Source organism: Manis javanica, chromosome 8, assembly GCF_040802235.1.
Source record: "Manis javanica isolate MJ-LG chromosome 8, MJ_LKY, whole genome shotgun sequence".
NCBI classification, from domain to species: domain Eukaryota; kingdom Metazoa; phylum Chordata; class Mammalia; order Pholidota; family Manidae; genus Manis; species Manis javanica.
In genome coordinates, this window is record NC_133163.1 from 47,149,190 (window position 1) to 47,169,525 (window position 20,336).

Sequence of the window (20,336 nt, forward strand, 5' to 3'; positions counted from 1 at the left end):
CCAATCTGACCCCCACCTTCAGGGTGTTCACTGCAGAATACCGGCTGTCTTAAATTTGTTCCTCTGTCCTTCCCCTCTGCAGCCTCCCATCCACCAGATTCCCTCCCAAACTTCCCAGTCTGCTTTGTCTCCAAAGATAACAATCTTTGTCATATATTAGTGTTATGGAATGACCGTTGGCTCACTTATCCTTAGGAAATGAGGATGTAAGTGGAGGTGGTTTGGGATATGTGTGCCGAGTTCAGAGGTCATGAGCAGGCTTGGGAAGCCTTTTTCTTGTCCTTAGTCCTAGGGCCAGGCAACCTGGCAGCCCATTTGCAAGATTGCCAAATTTTGAACTGACTTACAGAGATGGACATAAAGAAGTACTAGACTTAGTAGCCACAGATTTCTTTCTTTTACAAACCTATGCATGTTACACACATGATTGCTGTGTCATATCTGGAATAATTTCTGTGTCTAATAAATCAAACTCTGTAAAAAAAATATCCATAGGAAGTTCAGTTTTAGCATGGAAGAGAAAGTAAAAATAGCACATCTCCACAGCAGCAGCAGAAGTATTTGTGTTCGTGGGCAGGACACCATCTGCTTCCTATAATGAACAGTCATCAATAAATGAGCAGAGGTCTTTGGGTTTCTCTAAGAATTTTATTTCAGTGGAATGCCATAAAAAACAAAACTGGGTACTTGTTCCCTTGAGAAAAGAATAGCGATAGATTTTCTTCTCTCTGGGAAGATATTTTATTATGTTTTTCCTGGATTTTAAATTATGTCTCTTACACGCTTTATCTGAAATTTGTAACTCGAACTTCTCTCCCTCCTGCAATAGCAGAACTAAATTTTCTTCTGGGTGGAAATGTTTTTCTCTTCCTTTGGGAATCAGCTTTTAAGACAGCTGTGGATAAGAATAGCAAACATCTGAAAAAGCGAGGTGCAATAGATTTTTATTTCTCCCATTCAAACCAAAGACTATCAATCAAACATAACTTAAACTTTCCTTTTCCCTGAGACTGTCAGCCTCACCTCTGGAAATTCATCTGAGAAAATTTGCCTGGTTAGTAAGTGGAGGAATAATGCCATACGCATGTTCAAACACACGCAGAGCCTAGCTCTCTCTCCCCTGGCCATACTGTTTTGCCTTCAAGGGCACTCAAGTCAAATTTGAGAGGGGATTTAGAGTGAGATGATAATGTCTCAAATTTGAGAAGAATGGCAGCCAGGAAGACATACCGCCTGAAGCTGAATGTTGCCCTTGCGATGTGCTCCTGGGTTGGCCAAGCCACAGAGAGGCAAGAAAATGACCAATTGGCATACAGACAGACAGGTCCACAACTGATTATGTGGAATAGAGCAGGGCTGTCTAATTTTCCATGTATGTGTGAACCACTGGGGATCTTGTTAAAATAAAGATTCTAATTACGAGCCTTCTGGAATAGAGTTCAAGTGTTGCATCTCTAATAAGCTCCCAGGTGAGGCAGCCGCAGCTGCTTTGTGGCACAGAACACCCATCCCCAGCCCCCCTTTCTATCTTTCCCTCATCATAGAGTCTTGTAGAACTGGTAGGGATCTTGAACATTTTTTTCTAGTTACCCCCGAAATAGTGGCCAATGGAGTAACTGCACCCAAATCACTGGGGAGAACTTTAAAAACCTAGATTCCCAGAGGTTCTGATTCAGCAGGCATGTGGAAGAACCCAGGCATCTGTATTCTTTCAGAGCTTCCCAGGTCAAGTAGAGGAGCAGAAAGGCAAGGCTTTGAACCATTAGCAACCACCTCCTTTTATAAATAAGGAAACAGGTTCTGAGTGGTTACCTGACCTGCCCTGCAAGACCTTAATGACAACTTCAGGACTAGAACTTAGAAACCTTTTTCAGTCCATCACCCTATTATTTCCTCTTTGGCTGCCCAGGAAAGTTGCTTCCTATAAGAAAGGAAAGCAATTTCCCATTTCTAAATAAACGACTCTTAAGTATAAAATAAAAGTCAGGCCCAGCGCTGTTTAATGGGGTGTCATTTCATGCAGAACATTTTCCTCTTGCTGGAAGCAAGCCCAGAGGTCTAATGTGCATTTGTTGCTAAGCCTCTTTTGAAAGGAAGTTGCACGGAGAAGTGTACTACGAAAATGGAAATGTTTCATATTATATTCCTCTGGGAGATAATTTCATAGTTTAAAATGTCTTTGTTCCTGGATGCTTTTCTGCCACCCTGTGAAAATACTTACCCTTTCAATGGTTTCCATGTAATCAGCAATCCTAATATTGACATGTTGCAATCCTTTCTTCTCAGAACTTGAAGCTCCCATACTTATTTTCATTCTCACAGGCCGGGTTCTGGTGTTGGGTTGCCTTTACCTGCTCTCTTTGATTTTACGTGACACACTGAAACTTTGCACACAGTCTGCACCCTCTCTCTCCTTTCTGAGCTGTGCCAGGTCAGAGAACGGACAGTGGTTTGGGTTTTTCCTGAAGTCTGGGGAAGTCCTGCCTCACCATTCTGGGATTTTTCTCTTTGGGAAGAAGAAGAAAATCTCCATTAATGTTAAAGAAAAGTATACTCTGGTCTTGTCCCATATAAACAAGCTGTTACAAGGTTGAGAAAGGTACCATGGCCTTTCTCAAGGGAATGTGTTCTCTGCAAGGTATCTGCATCTCAAAGCTGGGTCTTCTCTCCATTTCCAGTGAGACCTCTCAGCCTGGGGGCCTTTCCTCCCCCTCGTGAAGTGCCCTGGGCTGCTCTGATGCTTAGAGACTCCAGCCTACTGTCACCCCCTGGAGAAGTTGCCTTGTAAACAGGACACCTTGTGACCCACCCTTGGGTTTCTCTACTAGAGACAAAATCTGTTCTCATCCTATGAATGCTGCCTTTAGTGAAAGGTAACAGAATAGCCTTCTCTGGAGTGAATTTCTGGAGCAGCTTTTAAGCAAGTGGCCCAAGATTAATTCTCACTTAAGGGCACAACAAACATTTCCAGGACAGTGGGTTTCAGCAGGTGCTGTCATTATATAGTGGACTGAGTCCTGGACTAAGAGTGGGTTGGTTGAGTTCTAGGTTGTACGTGTGACCTCTCTGTGGTCAGGTGTTAAAGGGCCTCAGGCTTCCCTCCCTTACAGTGGGGATAGTTTCACCCTGACTATGTAAGATGAGATATGAAAAAGCACTTTCAGCTGTAAACCTTGAAACAGCATAAGGCAGTACTATTAACACTAAGAAATAATGTTCTACATGTTATGTGTAATCATTGTTCTTATTAGTCTTCTTCCCTATTAGACTTTTATAAGCTGTATAAAAGGTGGAGTGGCAGCTGTGTGGTGGCTGTGAAAATTCTCCTCTTACATCCCCTTCTGCGGGAGCGAAATTTACCGAGACTCCCAGCTGTTGTTCTCTGCTGTGTGGCCCTGTCCCCTGTTTCCAGGGACTGCTCCGAGCCTTAGCTAAGTGTAGCAGGATTCTAAGGCATGGGAAACACAGGTGTCTTCCAAGCGAGATCTTGGCTGAGGACTCCTCATTAGTCTTGCCGAAACTTTCCTAGATACTGCATAGCAGTTTCAGGTCTCCCTCCCTCCCTCCCTCAAAGGAGCCACAGCTCATTGCAGTCTGATTCCTCTCCCGCCTCTTCAACCTGCCTTCTCATTTTTCTGTGCTGGTGTTGCCTCTTAATCCATATGCCAACATGCCAGCTTGTCATCCCAGCCATGGCTGGATTTCCACACCTGTTCCCAGGGATCCTGAATGAGGAACAGGAATCCAGGCATGTAAACTGTGATGCCTGCAGTGGTGGTGGGGTAGTTCCCTTGCACAAGTGGGGCCCGACTAAGCAGGGGCAGTACACCCACCATTCCAGAACAGACAACACCGGCGACAGGAATGAAGGCCCATTGTGAAAACAGCCCGAGGTGAACGAAACACCAGCTGCCTAACCTCTTTGTGGGCTACTCTCAGAGTCAGGCCTGCAGCTAAAAGACTCTTTATATAGCTTACCTGTCTACTCAGGCTTTTCCTAGGGTGTGGGGAGGTTTTTAAGCGCTTTGGGTGTGATATGCTAAATACAGTATGCATTGAATTTCAGTTCTGTTAGGTGCGTTGAATAAAGGATATTGCCACATTGAACCTGGAACAGGCCGAATTTAATTTAATTAAAAAATTTAATTATTACTCTTATGTTATGTGAAACATACAAGCAACAAATGAACTACAATGACCATTTTCTCAGTGGCTACATATAATTTGCAGAAAATGAAAACACATAAAATACATGTATAAAGTTAAATAAAAGACTCTCTTTAAGAGATAGTGCAGTGTAATTGAAGTGAAAGAATTGCGAATACTTTAGCAGAGGAGCTAAGCATCCATGAGAGAAGAATCTTTAAACAAATTAGCTTGAAACAGTGTGCTAAAATTCTATTTGCCTCAAAATAAGACTTTAGGTCTCAGTTCACATGCCCTGGATTACCACTGTTGTGCAGCATCCTGGTTCCTTTAAGTTTTAAGAAATTCATTAAAAAATATATTATTTGCAGTCATGAGCCAGGCACCATTCTAGGCAAGGTGGATGCATCCCCGAGAGCAATTCAGCGTTTTCAGCATAACCGACTGGATGCCGCTCTCTAAAATAGGCTAACGTCCCCTTTCGTCGTCACTGCTCATGGAACAGTACTCAAATGTTCTGTGTTGTTCTGTAAAAGCAGAACCCAATTAGACTTCTGTGCATGGCACAGAGCAGCCATTTCTCGGGATGCTGTCTTACGTGCATCCTTGTCAGATTTTGTTGTAGGATGATGAATTTTGATTAAGTCTTTATTAAACCAGGAATTATAAGGACAAGGTCCATGTTTGCCTGAGGAGGGACAGACAGGACTAATTTCAGTCTGTCAGTAGTTTATAGGTATGAAAGATTGGGAAAGCCTCTCTCAAGAAGTATTCTTAGAACATTACATCATCAGACAACATAGTTTTTATGGAGTTAAAAGCCCTCTTGTTCTATCTTAGTCTGGGGACAGCTTGCTAAGGGTAATAAACAGGTACTCACCCAGGTCTGTTTGAGGATCAGAACTAGAAGGCGATGCCTGGTTTCAACATTATGGAAAACACCCATCTTTAAGTTAGTGTTGATGTCTATTATTATTGTACAACATGGGCCCCTAATTGGAAAATAAAATGAATTTTTCCCAGACTTTTCTCAGAGATTTTTAATATTGTGTGTGAATATTAATCCTTCAAGAGAGAATCAGGGCATGTAGAAGGCATCTTCTCTGTCCAGTTTGTCTCAGGATGGGGCTTTGACAACACAATTATTAATCGTGTGATTTAATCTGCCAAAAAATGCTAGCCATGAAGCACAGAGAATATATGATAAAAACAACTGCAATTTACTGAACCCCTACTATACATAGCTCTATTCTAGGTACTTTAAAGACCATATCTTGTTTAACTTTCCATCCAATAGATTGTATAATTGAGATCAGACATAGAAATCATTTGTGTATAGTATGGTGGAAAGAATATGAGACAAGATAAAAAGAAGATAACCTGTTATTAAAAGTCTGAAAGCTCAAATATGATTTCTCTGAGATTAAAATCACCAATACACCCATGTTTGCTTATACTGAATTTTTTCCTGTATGACTGGGAATTTTTTCTAAGAGCCAGAATTCTTGGAAGCAGGTGGCAGAGTCCAAGTGATATGTAGTTGAGAACTTTCCATTTAAAGCTATATGTTAATTGGAATGTCTTCAACTTCAAGTAACAAAATATCCCACTAATGGTTGCTTAAACTAAAAACAGTTAAATGGTTCATTTAATAAGAAGTCTAAGGGTAAGTGATCCCAGAGTTTTATTAGTGACTCAACTAATATAACTGAGAAAGCCATAGTCTAGTGAGTACTGACTAAAGAAAAACCCATCAGGCACGGACCTAGCTTCCTCCAAGATGTCTGGCCCACTAATCTTAGCAGTGGCTCTTGTCTTCAAGGTCCATGATGGCTGTTCGTGGTCCAGCATGACACCTGATTATGGGAAAGAAGGATGAAGGGAAGAAAAAGAGCAAACTTTCATCATTTTAAGGAGACCTCCCAGAAGGTCCATATATTACTTCTGTTTACTTTTCATTTTGTCAGAATATCTTCATATAGCTCAATGTGGCTGTAAAGGATGCTAGGAAATGCCATCTTTTAGCTGGATGGCAAGCACCCAATTAATATTAGAGTTCTTGTACAAACTTCCAGTTATAAAATAAAGAAGTACTGGAAAGCAATGTACATGATGAGTCTAGTTAATACTGCTGTATGGAATATTTGAGAGTTCCTAAGGCAATAGAGCCTAAAAGTTCTCTTCACACACACAAAAATGTTTTTTTAAAACTGTATGGGGTGATGGATGTTAACTAAACTTATTGTACTAATCATTTCACAATTCATCTATGTCAAGTCATTAAAAAGTTAGAGTTCTTAAGAAAAAAGAGGAAGATAGATACTGAGAACTGAGTCTCTGTCATAGAGAGTAAGTGTAACACTCTATATTTGTGGGGCTTCAGTTTTCTTGGCAGTATGAACAGTTAAGCAAGAAATATGTTTTTTATTTCCATGAATCACTAGTAAAGTGCTTCCTATTTCCAAAGAAATTTATCAGGATTACCAATTAAATGTGATAGACTGAACACAGATTTTTTCTGCTCTTTCCCAAAGCTCCAGTAGGGTGACATGGAATAAACTTAAAAAACAAGTGACCTTATTGAAATCAGAGGAATTAAGCGAAAGATTGCATACAGGATGGAGAGATCTCTTGCTATTCTTTTTCCTCTTGGTTCTGCAAAAGTTGACTGTCAGATTTATTATCTCATGTCCCCTCTTCCCCATATATTCACCCCTACCAGGCAGGAAATTGGAAGACTTTCTGGAAAAAATGCCTGGCTTGTGAAAATATGTTTCCTTGAAAATACTTTTAGTCCTCCTTAAAATGAAAGGAAAAGAATAGGTTATAAGGCGTAAATATAGGTAATAGAAAACATGGAGAAAGGAGAACTTGGTTGAAACAATGCTTAAATTCAGAATTAAGCTGTTTGCTTCATGAGATATAGATAACTAAGGGATTCTTATGTTTGATTATATCAAGGGCACAATGGACAAAAAACTTTGGGCCAAAGGAGTAGAGTTCTCTTTATTTTTTAGTTTACAAATGTTCAACTTTTTAAAATACAATTATACTTCCTCTTACATATTTGCTTACTAAGGGCAGAGAGTCTCCATGATATTTAACTTCTAAATATAATAGTTGTAATTTGTATTCATGTTACTATGTATACTGTAGAAAATTCTATTTGACATGGAGAATTGTGTTTGTTCACTTAAGCTGTTCACTTATTCCTCCAGGAAAACTCAATTTTCTGACCTGTTTTCTTATAATTAAGCCACTAATTATCACCATATCCTTTCTGTTATAGTTTACTTTACCAGTATTAATGACATGTAAATTCCCTAGACATTTCCTCCCTGTAGTGGTGTAAGTGAAAAATAAAATGGAGTATATAGAGTATTCATTTCTAAAACACAGCACAAAATCTCTTGCACAGACTCAAGAAAAAATGTCTACAAACACTAATGCACAGTGATCCTCTGAAACAAAAGGCAGCACTGCCCACAACACCCTTCAGGGAAGCAGTCCTCCCTGTGGGAAAAGCCCTGCCCATATGCACACACAGCTTCCCATCACTCCTGGTTTTTACTGCGGCACTCTTAAATATATCCACATACAAGGGATAGCCAGATATGAGGCAATCTCCAACATTTAAGACAGAAAATAAATTAATCAAGGTAACCCTGCTCCCCCACCCGCACCAATCCCAGCCAAGAGGAAGTAAAGACAATGAAACAGCAGAGCTCTTTAGGTTAGAAAAGACATGCTATCCAAAATAAAATAATTGAGATGGCATATAAAAAGAGAGTATTCAGATATAGCAAAATAGAACTTTCTAGAAATAAAAAATAAGATAGCAAATAAAAATGTGAAGGGTCAGCATTGAAAGCTGAGGACACCATCAACTTTAAATTGAAAGTAGAACAAAAAGACTGAGAGACAGACAACAAGAGAGAAAAGAAAACAAAATTAAGGACCAATCCAGAAATTCCAATCAGTCTAATAGGCACCGAAGCAAGAGAGAGCAGAAAAAAATGGAGGTGGGAAGAGAGTCAAAGAAACAACACAAGACAATTTTCAAAAGCTGAAGGATAGGAGTTTTCACATTTAAAGAGCCCACTGAATGCCCAGCAAAAATGGTTGACAAAAGATCACACCTGAGCATGGGATTAAGCCATTTTCAATCACTAAAGATGAAGCTGAAGTTCTGTTTAGTGTAGCTTTTGACTTCTTTGCTTCAACACTGGAAATCAGATGAAAATGAGGCTATGCCTTCAACATTCAGGGGGAAAAGGAATTTCATTTCCAAACTGTCAGTCAAGTATGAATATAGAATAATAACCATTTTAGACAGACATCTTTCAAAAATTTTACCTGCCATGCACCTTTTGTTAGGAAGCTAGTGGAGGGTGTATCTCAGTAACATGAGAAGAGAGAAACAAAAAGAAGGCATTGGATACCAGAGGGGGGAAATCCAACACAGTGAAGGCAGTGGGACTCCCAGAATGATGGAGAAGGGATGGCCAGAAACCCTCTACAGGAACTATGCCTGCAAGGAGCAGGGGGGACAAACATGTAGGGGACATATTCTTGAGAAATAGGGGAGATGAGAGAACAGTTCTGTTGGAGGTTTTAGCGGCAAACCGATGAGCATATAGAAAGCAAGGAAAATTTTAAAATTAAGCTATTAGTGCCAGAAAAGACAAAGCGTTGCACAAGAAAGGAAATGTAGCCAAGTACTACTAGTAGCTCAACAGAAAGTATTGTTTACTTAGTCATAAAACGACCCTCTTTGGTATAATCCAAAGTTAAACCAAGTAGCTTTCATTAAGAAGAAGAAACCTAGGAAGTCTTAGACAAAATGAGCTAAACTTCCTGTATTACTGCTGGAAATAAAAATGTTTCTACTTGGTATCAAATACATTAAAACAGGGTAATACATGCTTCTTAAAGATTCGTTGTTTGCAAGGAACAGAAATATACCTGAGGATGCTAATTATAAAAGGAAGTTCAGAGGAAGAGCAGAGAAGGTAAAGTAGGAATGCACCTCAGACCTCATGGGAACCAGGAAGTCATGAGGCCACATGCCTCTCCATTTTTCTCTTTCCTTGTTTTGAGTTCTGGTTCCTTATCTCTGCACACCCCCTTTCTCCTCTCAGGGCAGACAACCTAGGTGAGTCAGCCTCTGTTCAGATCCTGGCTTGAGTGGGATTCTGACTTTCCTGATGCTGACAAGGTGAAATCGAGAAGAGGATCCTGAATGCCTTCTAACTAAATAAAGATGAACACTGGTTTAAGTTCCAGAATAATTCAGAGAAGCCATAAATGGCAAGATCACAGTGCTAGTTGTATATTACAACTTAAGGTGAGTGGCAGAGGCTAATACTTGATTCCCAATAACCACTCTCTCCTTCTTTCTTTTTGTAATGAAACCTTCACATTTTACCTGGCACATGGCTGCTCAGCAAAAATACATTCCCAGGCATCTACTGAAACTAGAAGTATGTGACTATAGGGCTAAGTTTTAGCCAATGGAACATTAGCAGAAATGATGTGTTCACTTCTGAGCAATGCCTTGCCTTCCACTGCTTCTTTATCCTTTCCTACAACCCAGAACATGAATGTAGCTTCAACCATGAAGACCACATGCTGGGACAGGACTCATCAAACTGTGATCTGTGCGCCAAATCCGGCCTGCTACCTGTTTTGTAAAGTTTATTAGAATGAATCCACACCTATTTCTTATCACATCATCATCTATGGCTGCTTTTATGCTACAGTGGCAGACTTGAGGAGTTAGGACAGAGATTGCATGGCTCATAGAGCCTAAAATATTTGCTATCTGGCTTTTTGTAGAAAAACGTTGCTGACTCCTATTCTACACAATTATGGAGCAACAATAGAGAAGGCATGTGGGTCTCTGACTGACCCTGAAGACCTGGCTTGAGGGAGGCTCTGATTTGCCTAGACGGTCTGCCTCCCTTGGGACTTCCCTTATTTCTCTCTAAACTACTGTCTTGCTTGAGTTACTACATATCTGGGTCACTCTCTTATAGCAGCTTATTTAAATTTAATATGCTGCAAAAACCAATATTTAAACAATTTAATTTCCCTTAAACACATAATGAGTAAATTTAATGTTGCCCTAATAGATAACTGAATTTAGCTTAGGCACAGATCAGGGTTATGTAAAAGTCAGGATTTAATGAGAACTATACAATCTAGATAGAGAAAACTTATGAAAATCACATACAGAGTATGTATGTAGTTGACAAGATGGACTCATTACCCTAATGTGTTTTAATATTTATATTCATAATATTTCTAATTTAAGTCTTCTAAATATTATCTGGTTTTTACTCTTACTGACTAAGACATATAATTGGCTTATCTTGTCTCCTCAAGGCAGCTGTCTACAGGAGCTACTTTCTGGAAGTTCTCCAATAAACTGCAAATTGAGGTTGATGTCCTCTGGCTTCAGCTATAATTTCTAGCCAAGGCTGAGTTTCAAAATATGTCTTATAATTGTATATTTCCAAAAGAGATAAGGGGTTTAATCCTAAAGGAAATCAGAGGTCAATTATAGTAAACTTAAAAGGCTTGCTACAGGGCAGAGTGAAAGGGAAAGTTAATCAAGTTTGTCTTCTGTAGGACCTGAATTACCCTGCAGCTATCCCCTTCATATCTGAGCTTTCTGCATTTCACTTGATAAAGGGCAAAGTTTTAAGAATAACACATTTTTTAAAAAGTAATAAAAGTTGTAGAAATGAAAACATGTTCACATGAAAGCCTATGTGTGAACATTTAGAGCAGCTTTATTAGTCATCACCAAAAACTGGAAATGAACCAAAGTCTTTCAACTGGTGAATGGATGAACACTGTACTCAGCTGTAAAACTAGGATAAACTACTGTTCTGCAACAAAGGAGTGATCATCGATACATACAACAGGGATGAATCTCAAATGCATTATCCTAGGAAAAGAGGCCAGATTCAAAAGGCTGTCCACTGGGTTATTCCCTTTATATTACATTCTGGAGAAAGCAAATTCTATGGATAAAATGATCAGTGGCTGCCAGGCCCTGAATGGGGACGGTTGATCACAAAGTGCAATACAGGGAGTTGGGGGGTAATGGAAGGTGCTGAATCTTGATTCTGGTCCTGGTTACACAATTCTAGGCATTTGTCAAACTCACAGGGCTCTAAACTGAAAAGAAGAACTTCAACTGTTGTAAATTAAAATGTAAATTAGAAAAAGAAAAGCCCAAAGCTAAAGGAAGAATAAAATTAGAAAACTATGAGAATACCATCCATAAGACAAATGTAATACATGGGTATTCTGTTCTTTTTTTAATTATGCTTTAAAATTATTTTAACATATACTATATTGTTTTTATTATACACTAAAACAGATATATAAAACCACACAAAACAAACACACACATGGTTTACTGAATTATTACAAGATGAATGCCCTTGTGACCAATAAGCAGGTCAAGATAGAACTTTCCAGTTATCCGAAGAGCCCCTAGTATGCCCCATCTGGTCTCAAGCCCTCTCTCCCATCATTGGTAAGCACCATCCTGACTTCACAGTTATCACTTTTCTGTCTTTCTTCATAGTTTTATCACTCAAGTGTATATCTCTAGCCACTGTAATTTAGACTTGTTCATTTATGAAGTTTATTTATTTCAAGTCTCTTATAATCTATAGATTCTCCTTCTGCCCCATTTTTTTCCTGACAATTGATCCACTGAAGAACTTGGGCTGCTTGACATACAGATTTTCACAGTCTGGACTTTGCTGATTACATGCTCATAGTGATGGTTAACATGTCCCTCTGTCCTCTGTATTTTCTGCTAACTGGCTGCTGGATCCAGAGGCTTGATCTCATGCAATTTCAAACCTTTTAACAAGGCCACAGGTGGTACTTTGTTCTTTCATCAGGAGGCCCACTAGTTAAAAATGGCAAATTGATTATTCAAAATTCACAAAACTGAAATAAAAAATACATTTAACTAATTAAAATTTTAAATGATATACTTTGTAAATTTGTAACATTTATTTATACTTGTGAAATTTTAAGGCTTACAATTGCCTAAAACTTTTGGGACATCGTATATATAATTGAAAGATAAAATACCTCACCAAGTTCATAATGACACTCCTGATTCAAATTCAGGATTCTAGGGTTTTTACTTAATCTCTTTATTTTGTTACACTTGTATCTTCTTTTGCCTAAACCGAAATTCCTGATTCTCAAGGACACAAGAGATGATAGAATTACAGTATCAATATTTGAGTATTCTTAACCAAAACATTATGCATGTGTAATAATAGAGACAGGGTAAAATATACAGTCTTGAGTAATCTAACTGATTTTGAGACACAATGAATGAAATTAATATTTTTGTTTGGTAAACTGTTTCAAGACTGTATATGTGGAAACAAATTATTATCCTCAATATTTTGTTTATGAGTTTTTTTTTTCAGACAACATGGCTCTTTTCAGTTCATTGCATGGAGTTACACTAGTCCAAGTGAAAAGCAGACCAAAATGGTCACATTATACAAGCTGTCAGGATTTTAAGCTTGTGACAAGGGACAGAAGGGAAATTCTACTCATTCCAAGAAAATCCTCACTTAAGCTTCAGTGAGACAAATGCATTTAAAAGCCATGATCCTTCAGCTGGTCATCCTTGCCAGTCTGGTCTTTCCCAGGAACTGGCACATGTTCTTGCACTAGTCATCCTGTACCTGAGTTACTTCTCTGTATTCTGGGTGCTCATTAACAGTACCATTGCAGGCAAATTTCTTCTTAAACGCCTTCACTAGTTTCTCTTTATCATAATCATCAGCGATCCCTTGGACTGTAGCAAGGGTCTTCCTGCCCTTTCTCTGTGGAATTCTTTTATTTTTAATAGTGTGCACATTTTTTAACATTTATTTTTAATTTAATAGTTGAAGGACAATCATATTGGTTTCAATATACAACACAGTGGTTCAACAGTTACCCATATTATTAAGTCCTCACCCCCATTAGCTCAGTTGCTATCTGTCAACATAAAGATGTTACAGAATCATTGACTATATTTTCCATGCTGTACTACTATCTGTGACTAACTTATGTTATGATTCATATTTTTTGTATCCCTTTATCCCCCTCACCATCCCCTCTCAACACCCCCCTTATCCCTTCCCCATGGTAGCCACCAGACACTTTTCAGTGTCTATGAGTCTACTGCTGTTTTTTGATTCTGTTTTGCTTTGTTTTTATATTCCACAAATAAGTGAAATCATATGGTATTTATTTTTCTCCACCTAGCTTATTTCACTGAGCATAATACCCTCTAGATCTATTCATGTTATTGCAAATGGCGGGATTCCTTTTTTATGGCTGAGTAATATTCCATTGTGTATAAGTACCACATCTTCTTTATCTATTCATCTATTGATGGACACTTAGGTTGTCCTAATATGTCCTAATATGAAGGACACTTCCATATCTTGGCTGCAATAAACATAGGGGTGCACATATCTTTTTGAATCAGGGTTTTTGTTTTCTTTGACTAAATTCCTAGAAGTAGAATTACTGGGTCAAATGCTATTTCTATTTTTAGTTTTCTGAGGAACCTCAATACTGCTTTCCATAGCAGTTGTGCCCATTTGTATTCCTACCAACAATGTAGGAGGGTTCCCATTACTCCACATCCTTGCCAACACTTATTTCTTGTCTTTTGGATAGTGGCCATTCTAACTGGTGTGAGGTGATGTCTCATTGTGGTTTTGATTTGCATTTCCCTGATGATTAGCAGTGTGGAGCATCTTTTCATGTGCCTGCTGGCCATCTGTATTTCTTCCTTGGAGAAGTGTCTGTTCAGGTCCTCTGCCCATTTTTTAATGGGTTATTTGGTTTTTTGGTGTTAAGGCATGAGTTCTTTATATATTTTGAATGTCATCCCCTTATAAGATGAATTGTTTACAAATATATTCTCCTTTACTGTAGGTTGCCTTTTTGTTCTGCTGCTGATGTCTTTTGTTGTGAGCTTTTTAGTTTGATGTAGTCCCATTTGTTCATTTTTGCTTTTGTTTCCCTTGCCTGAGATGTGTCGAGGAAAAAATTGCTCATACTTATCTTCCAGAGATTTTTGCCTATGTTTTCTTCTAAGAGTTTTATGGTTTCATGACTTACATTCAGGTCTTTGATCCATTTCGAGTTTACTTTTGTGTATGGAGTTGGACAATAATCCAGTTTCATTCTCTTACATGTAGCTGTCCAGTTTTCCCAACACCAGTTATTGAAGAATCTGTCTTTTCCCCATTGTATATTCATAGATTTATCATATATTAATTGACCATATGTGTATCAGTTTGTATTTGAGCTGTCTATTCTGTTCCATTGATCTATGGGTCAGTACCAAATTGTTTTGATTACTATAGCTTTGTAGTAGAGCTTGAATCAGGAACCATAATCCCCACAGCTTTGTTCTTCTTTCTCAAGAATGCTTTAGCTATTTGGTGTATTTTGTGATTTCATATGAATTTTAGAACTATTTATTCTAGTTCATTGAAAAATGCTTTTGGTATTTCAATAGGGATTGCATTGAATCTGTAAACTGCTTTGGGCAATATGGCCATTTTGACAATATTAATTCTTCCTATCCATGAGCATGGGATAGATTTCCATTTATTTTTGTCTTCTTTGATTTCTCTCATGAATGTCTTATAGTTTTCAGAGTACAGGAATTCTTATATAGATATAATTCTCAGTTCCAGCAGGAAGCAGATCATCACCCTTGCATTAGCACAAGGATGGAAAGAGTGGAGATTCTGGAGCATGGGCATACCATAGGATTCCTTATCCTTGGTGGAAAATAGCCAGTAGGCTGTGATGGGAGAAGGCCAGAAGGGGACAGAGCATAGGGAAGCCAGAAGCCCAAGGGGGAGGCTGCTGAGTCCTTGGCAGTGGCTCATTGACTCCGTATCCTCAATGTTTTTGATTCAGCCTTGACTTAAAATTAAACCTAATACCAGATGGCAGATAGTTTTGAAATGGAAACTTGCAGGAAAACTTTAAGAATTCATTGATATAGGTACTTTTATAAATTGAAAGCACTGGATCGATAATTAGCATTTTTGTATATATAAGGAAGATAGTTAATATTTGCAATATGACTCACCATAAAATGTAAGTTAAATCTATAATTACTCTGCTTCTTATCACAAATTTTCAGTTTCATCTAAGTCTGCTTATTAAGAGGTCAAAGAGTTTCCTTGAATATTGAAAGTTTGTGTTGATAATTTCAAAGAATGTTGTGAGATAAATGTTGAATAATTTGGAATTAATATTTTGGAATGCATGCTATAGATATGTAGAAAACAGGGTTTGTTCATTTAAACTTGCAAACTGTATTTGCCAAGGAGGTTGTTCTCCTGCTACTAACCAGCTGACTGTGATCTTTCTGATCTGGTATTTTGCAAAGCTAATATACAAATTTTAATCATAACAAGTACTCTCCTTTCTATAAAATATATTACATATCAATATATATGTTAGCTTTCAGATATCAGGTGCTACTGCTGTAGCTTAAATTTTATATTGAATATTTAAGTTTGGCTATAAAAAAAATTGTGACCTTAAAAACAGAGCCACTTATTTTACCAGAAAAGTGAGTTTCTTTGGGCTTATAGAGAAATTGCAATTTGGGACAAGCAAACTATGGGACAAACCATAGGCAAGTCTGGGGAACAGAGGAGAGGGGCTAGCTTTTGCAGGGAAAAGGAGGATGCTTCCAGGGACTGTTTTGCTAAGTTCTCATTGGCTTGGCTGTTAATGAGCAAGGAGAAATTTTTCCTTGCTTCTGCTGGGGTATGTAAAGTAAATTTCTTCCTGTTGGGGAACTGAGGTATCCTTCTTAATGTCAGTGGTAGTATGTTAGAGTTTCTCCCTGAAGGCTTCCCAATTCCATTTTTAATGAGGTTTGCTTTATTTATTGTCACAAAATAAAGGGCCAAACTATTTTATTTGGTAGTTAAGCTACACAGATCTACCTTGAATGTCCTGGTTTGTCTTACATTGTAAATATTTTTACACTATTTTCTTTTTAAAAGTGTTGAATTGGTGGGTTGAAAACATTATGTTATAGATCTATGTAGTATTTGCATTGCAGATGTAACTCTAAAAAACTAAAATAAAATAAAGATGAATCAAAAATAAAATAGTGGACATAATGGAAAGGGCAGAAAAGCTAAAAAATGAAATAATTTAGTCATCAATAAATTGAACCAAAGTGTCCTTTAATAGGTGAATGGATAAAGAAGATGTGATATGTATATACAAGGGAATATTTCTCAGCTGTAAAAAAAAGAGTGAAATCTTGCCTTTTGTAACAACATGGATGGAATTAGAGGATATTATGATAAATGAAATAAATCATTTGTCTTTCTCTAAAGACAAATGCAGCATGGTTTCACTTACATGTAGAATCTGAAAAACAAGACAAATAAACAACAAACAAAACAGAGACTCATAAATACAGAGAACAAACTGGTGGTTGCCATAGGGGAGACAGGTGGGAGGAGAGGTGAAATAGGTGAAGGGGATAAAGAGGAACAAACTTCCAATTATAAAACAAGTCATGGGGATGGAGAGTACAGCTTAGGGAATATAGTCAATAATACTGTAATATCTTTGCATGGTGTGAGATGATAACTATACTTATTCTGGTGAACATTTTATAGTATATAAAAAATAAATAAATGGAATAAGTAGAATGAGAAAGCTTAAAGGGTAAGAAATTGTTTAAACCAGCAAGAGAAAAACAAAGTGAAGTTTGTCTCAGGTATGAAATTCACTGTTTCATTCTGGGTGTGCAAAAAAGAAAAGGGAGTTGGTGGGGGCTTTTCTTTATATCTTTATAACTAGGCTCAATTCAGGCTTTGCTGATGGTAGAAAATTTAAACTTGCCAATTCAACTTAATTCAGCTCCTTCTGGTTTAAAACAACATCACTTTTGTCTCATTGCTCTGTTCATTTGGCATTCTCCCTCTCCCTCTTTTCCTTTCCTTCTCCCTGGGGGCAACCTGAGACTCTAGGAGCTGGCACAGTGTCCTGGCACTGGGGGCAGGATGCCTGTGGACGGGCTGGCCTCCACCCTTACTGCCTTCCTCCCTCTGGGCTTAGTGCTGAGTGTGCCCAGGTCCCTTGCTAATGTCTTTGGTTCCATCATGGCTTGAAGTTAGCAAGTCCACACACATTGCTTCCTCTTTGTACCAATTATGACTCCTCTTCCATCTGTAGTCTTCTCTCAATCTATCTCTGTGTCTTTACTCAGGGCAAATGACAATTCCAGAGGCTTTTCTGTGCCACATGGGTGTGCATGGGCACCTGTAGGGCTGATGTCAGCTCTAGTTACATGGACACCACACTCGGCATTGCTAATTCATTGCCTTGAGTCAAGCTGCATTTGGGGCTTCTCTAAGATCTTTTTCTCAGTTCTGGGAAGGCAGGTACAAAACTCCTGTGTTCTGGAGGTCCTCAAATTTATCAGAAAGTTCTCATAAACCCTACAATGTTGGGGCTCAGCCTACAGGGGAAGCAGCCTGACTTCTCAGGAACTGTGCACCTCAGCTCATGTCCTTTTTATGTCTCCCTCTTCAGCCACTGGTGAATTTTCATATTCTTTTGGGAGAAGAAACAGCTCTGATATCATCATGCCCCTCTCACTTTGGAGGGGCATAAACAGCTTTCTCTGGGGCCTCCAGGTCCCCCATATTAAAACACAAACAAGGCTTTTCTAATTTTTGACAGGTAGGAGACTAGCTTGGGCTGCTGGCTTCCTCCTCTAATACTATAGCTGGAGGAGCCTGAGGGGAGAGAGAAGTGTATAGATCTGAAAAATAATATAACAGTAAATGGGTAAAGGGAAAATTTGAGCAAAACTCTCATGGAGCTATAGGGAATGTAGCCTGGTGTGTGGGGGGGGACAGAGAGCCTGTTGGATGCAGGCATTCAGCCCCTGACAAGCCCTTGTCTTCTTCCATTCCTTGAGGCACAGAGAAATGTAACAAGGAGAAACCTTTAAATAGAACAGCCTTGGGGTGGAAGAGCTAATTGGCAGTTCCAGGGGCCCGACTGTTTGGTGAAGGGGAAAAGAGAAGTGGAAGTCCAATCTGTAGCTGCACCAGCTCTGGGTCTGCCCTTGACCTTGCCTCTTAAGCCTCCAGGAGGGCACAAGCGAAGGCCCTGGCATCATCCATCTCCTGGAGATGGTGCTATTGCAGCAGCTGTGAGAGTGACCTCAAACTGTCTACAAAAATTATTTCTCAAATTTCCCTAAGTTTAAGATAGTATCCATTTTTAGCTGGGCACAATTGCTCAGAATTAAAACTATGTTTTTCTGCCTCCTTTGCAGCTACTTGTGTCCATATGACAAAGACGGTTTTTTTTTTTTTTGGAGTAGTTCGTCCGTTCATTTATTTTTTATTTTTTATTTTATTGTGGTATCATTAATGTACAATTACATGAGGAACATTATGTTTACTAGACTCCCCCCTTCACCAAGTCCCCCCCAAAAATCCCATTAGTCACTGTCCATCAGCGTAGTAAGATGTGGTAAAATCACTACTTGTCTTCTCTGTGTTGCACAGCCCTCTCCATGCGCCCCCCACATTATACATGCTAATCGTAAGGCCCCTTTATTCTTAACCCCCCTTTCTCCCTCCCTTCCCACCCATCCTCCCCAGTTCCTTTCCCTTTGGTAACTGTTAGTCCATTCTTGGGTTCTGTGCTTCTGCTGCTATTTTGTTCCTTCAGTTTTTCCTTTGTTCTTATACTCCACATATGAGTGAAATCATTTGGTACATATCTTTCTCTGCCTGGCTTATTTCACTGAGCATAATACCCTCTAGCTCCATCCATGTTGTTGCAAATGGTAGGATTTGTTTTCTTCTTATGGCTGAATAATAGTCCATTGTGTATATGTACCACATCTTATTTATCCATTCATCTACTGATGGACATTTAGGTTGCTTCCATTTCTTGGCTATTGTAAATAGTGCTGCGATAAACATAGGGGTGCATCTGTCTTTTTCAAACTGGAGTGCTCCATTCTTAGGGTAAATTCCTAGAAGTGGAATTCCTGGGACAAATGGTATTTCTATTTTGAGCATTCTGAGGAACCTCCATACTGCTTTCCACAATGGTTGAACTAATTTACATTCCCACTGGCAGTGTGGGAGGGTTCCCCTTTCTCCACAACCTTGCCAACATTTGTTGTTGTTTGTCTTTTGGATGGTGGCAATCCTTACTGGTGTGAGGTGATATCTCATTGTGGTTTTAATTTGCATTTCTCTGATGACTAACGATGTGGAGCATCTTTTTATGTGTTTGTTGGCCATCTGAATTTCTTCTCTGGAGAATTGTCTGTTCAGCTCCTCTGCCCATTTTTTAATTGTATTGTTCACTTTTTGTTTGTTGAGGTGCATGAGCTCTTTATATATTTTGGATGTCAGCCCTTTGTCAGAGCTGTCACTTTTGAATATATTCTCCCATACTGTAGGAAGCCGTTTTGTTCTATTGATGGTGTCCTTTTCTGTACAGAAGCTTTTCCGCTTGATAGAGTCACATTTGTTCATTTTTGCTTTTGTTTCCCTTGCCCGGGGAGATATGTTCAAGAAAAGGTCACTCATGTTTATGTCTAATAGGTTTTTGCCTATGTTTTTTCTTAAGAGTTTTATGGTTTCATGACTTACATTCAGGTCTTTGATCCATTTCAAATTTACTTTTGTGTATGGGGTTAGACAATGACCCAGTTTCATTCTCTTACATGTAGCTGTTCAGTTTTGCCAACACCAGTTGTTGAAGAGGCTGTCATTTCCCCGTTGTATGCCTATGGCTCCTTTATCATTTATTAATTGACCATATATGTTTGTGTTAATGTCTGGAGACTCTATTCTGTTCCACTGGTCTGTGACTCTGTTCTTGTGCCAGTACCAAATTAATCTTGATTACTGTGGCTTTGTAGTAGAGCTTGAAGTTGGGGAATGAGATCCCCCTGCTTTATTCTTCCTTCTCAGGATTGCTTTGGCTATTCGGGGTCTTTGATGGTTCCATATGAATTTTAGAACTATTTGTTCCCGTTTGTTGAAGAATGCTATTGGTAATTTGATAGGGATTGCATCGAATCTGTAGATTGCTTTGGGCAGGAT

At 38.8% G+C, this 20,336-nt stretch overlaps 1 long non-coding RNA gene and 1 pseudogene across 1 annotated transcript in view; one reads left to right on the forward strand and one right to left on the reverse strand.

The window, feature by feature from the left end:
• LOC108396028 (uncharacterized) overlaps positions 1-20,336 on the forward strand; it is a 122,743-nt gene that overhangs the window by 46,309 nt on the left and 56,098 nt on the right. The gene's annotated exons all lie outside the window — the stretch shown is intronic.
• Positions 10,393-15,217, reverse strand: LOC108401405 (eukaryotic translation initiation factor 1-like; annotated as a pseudogene).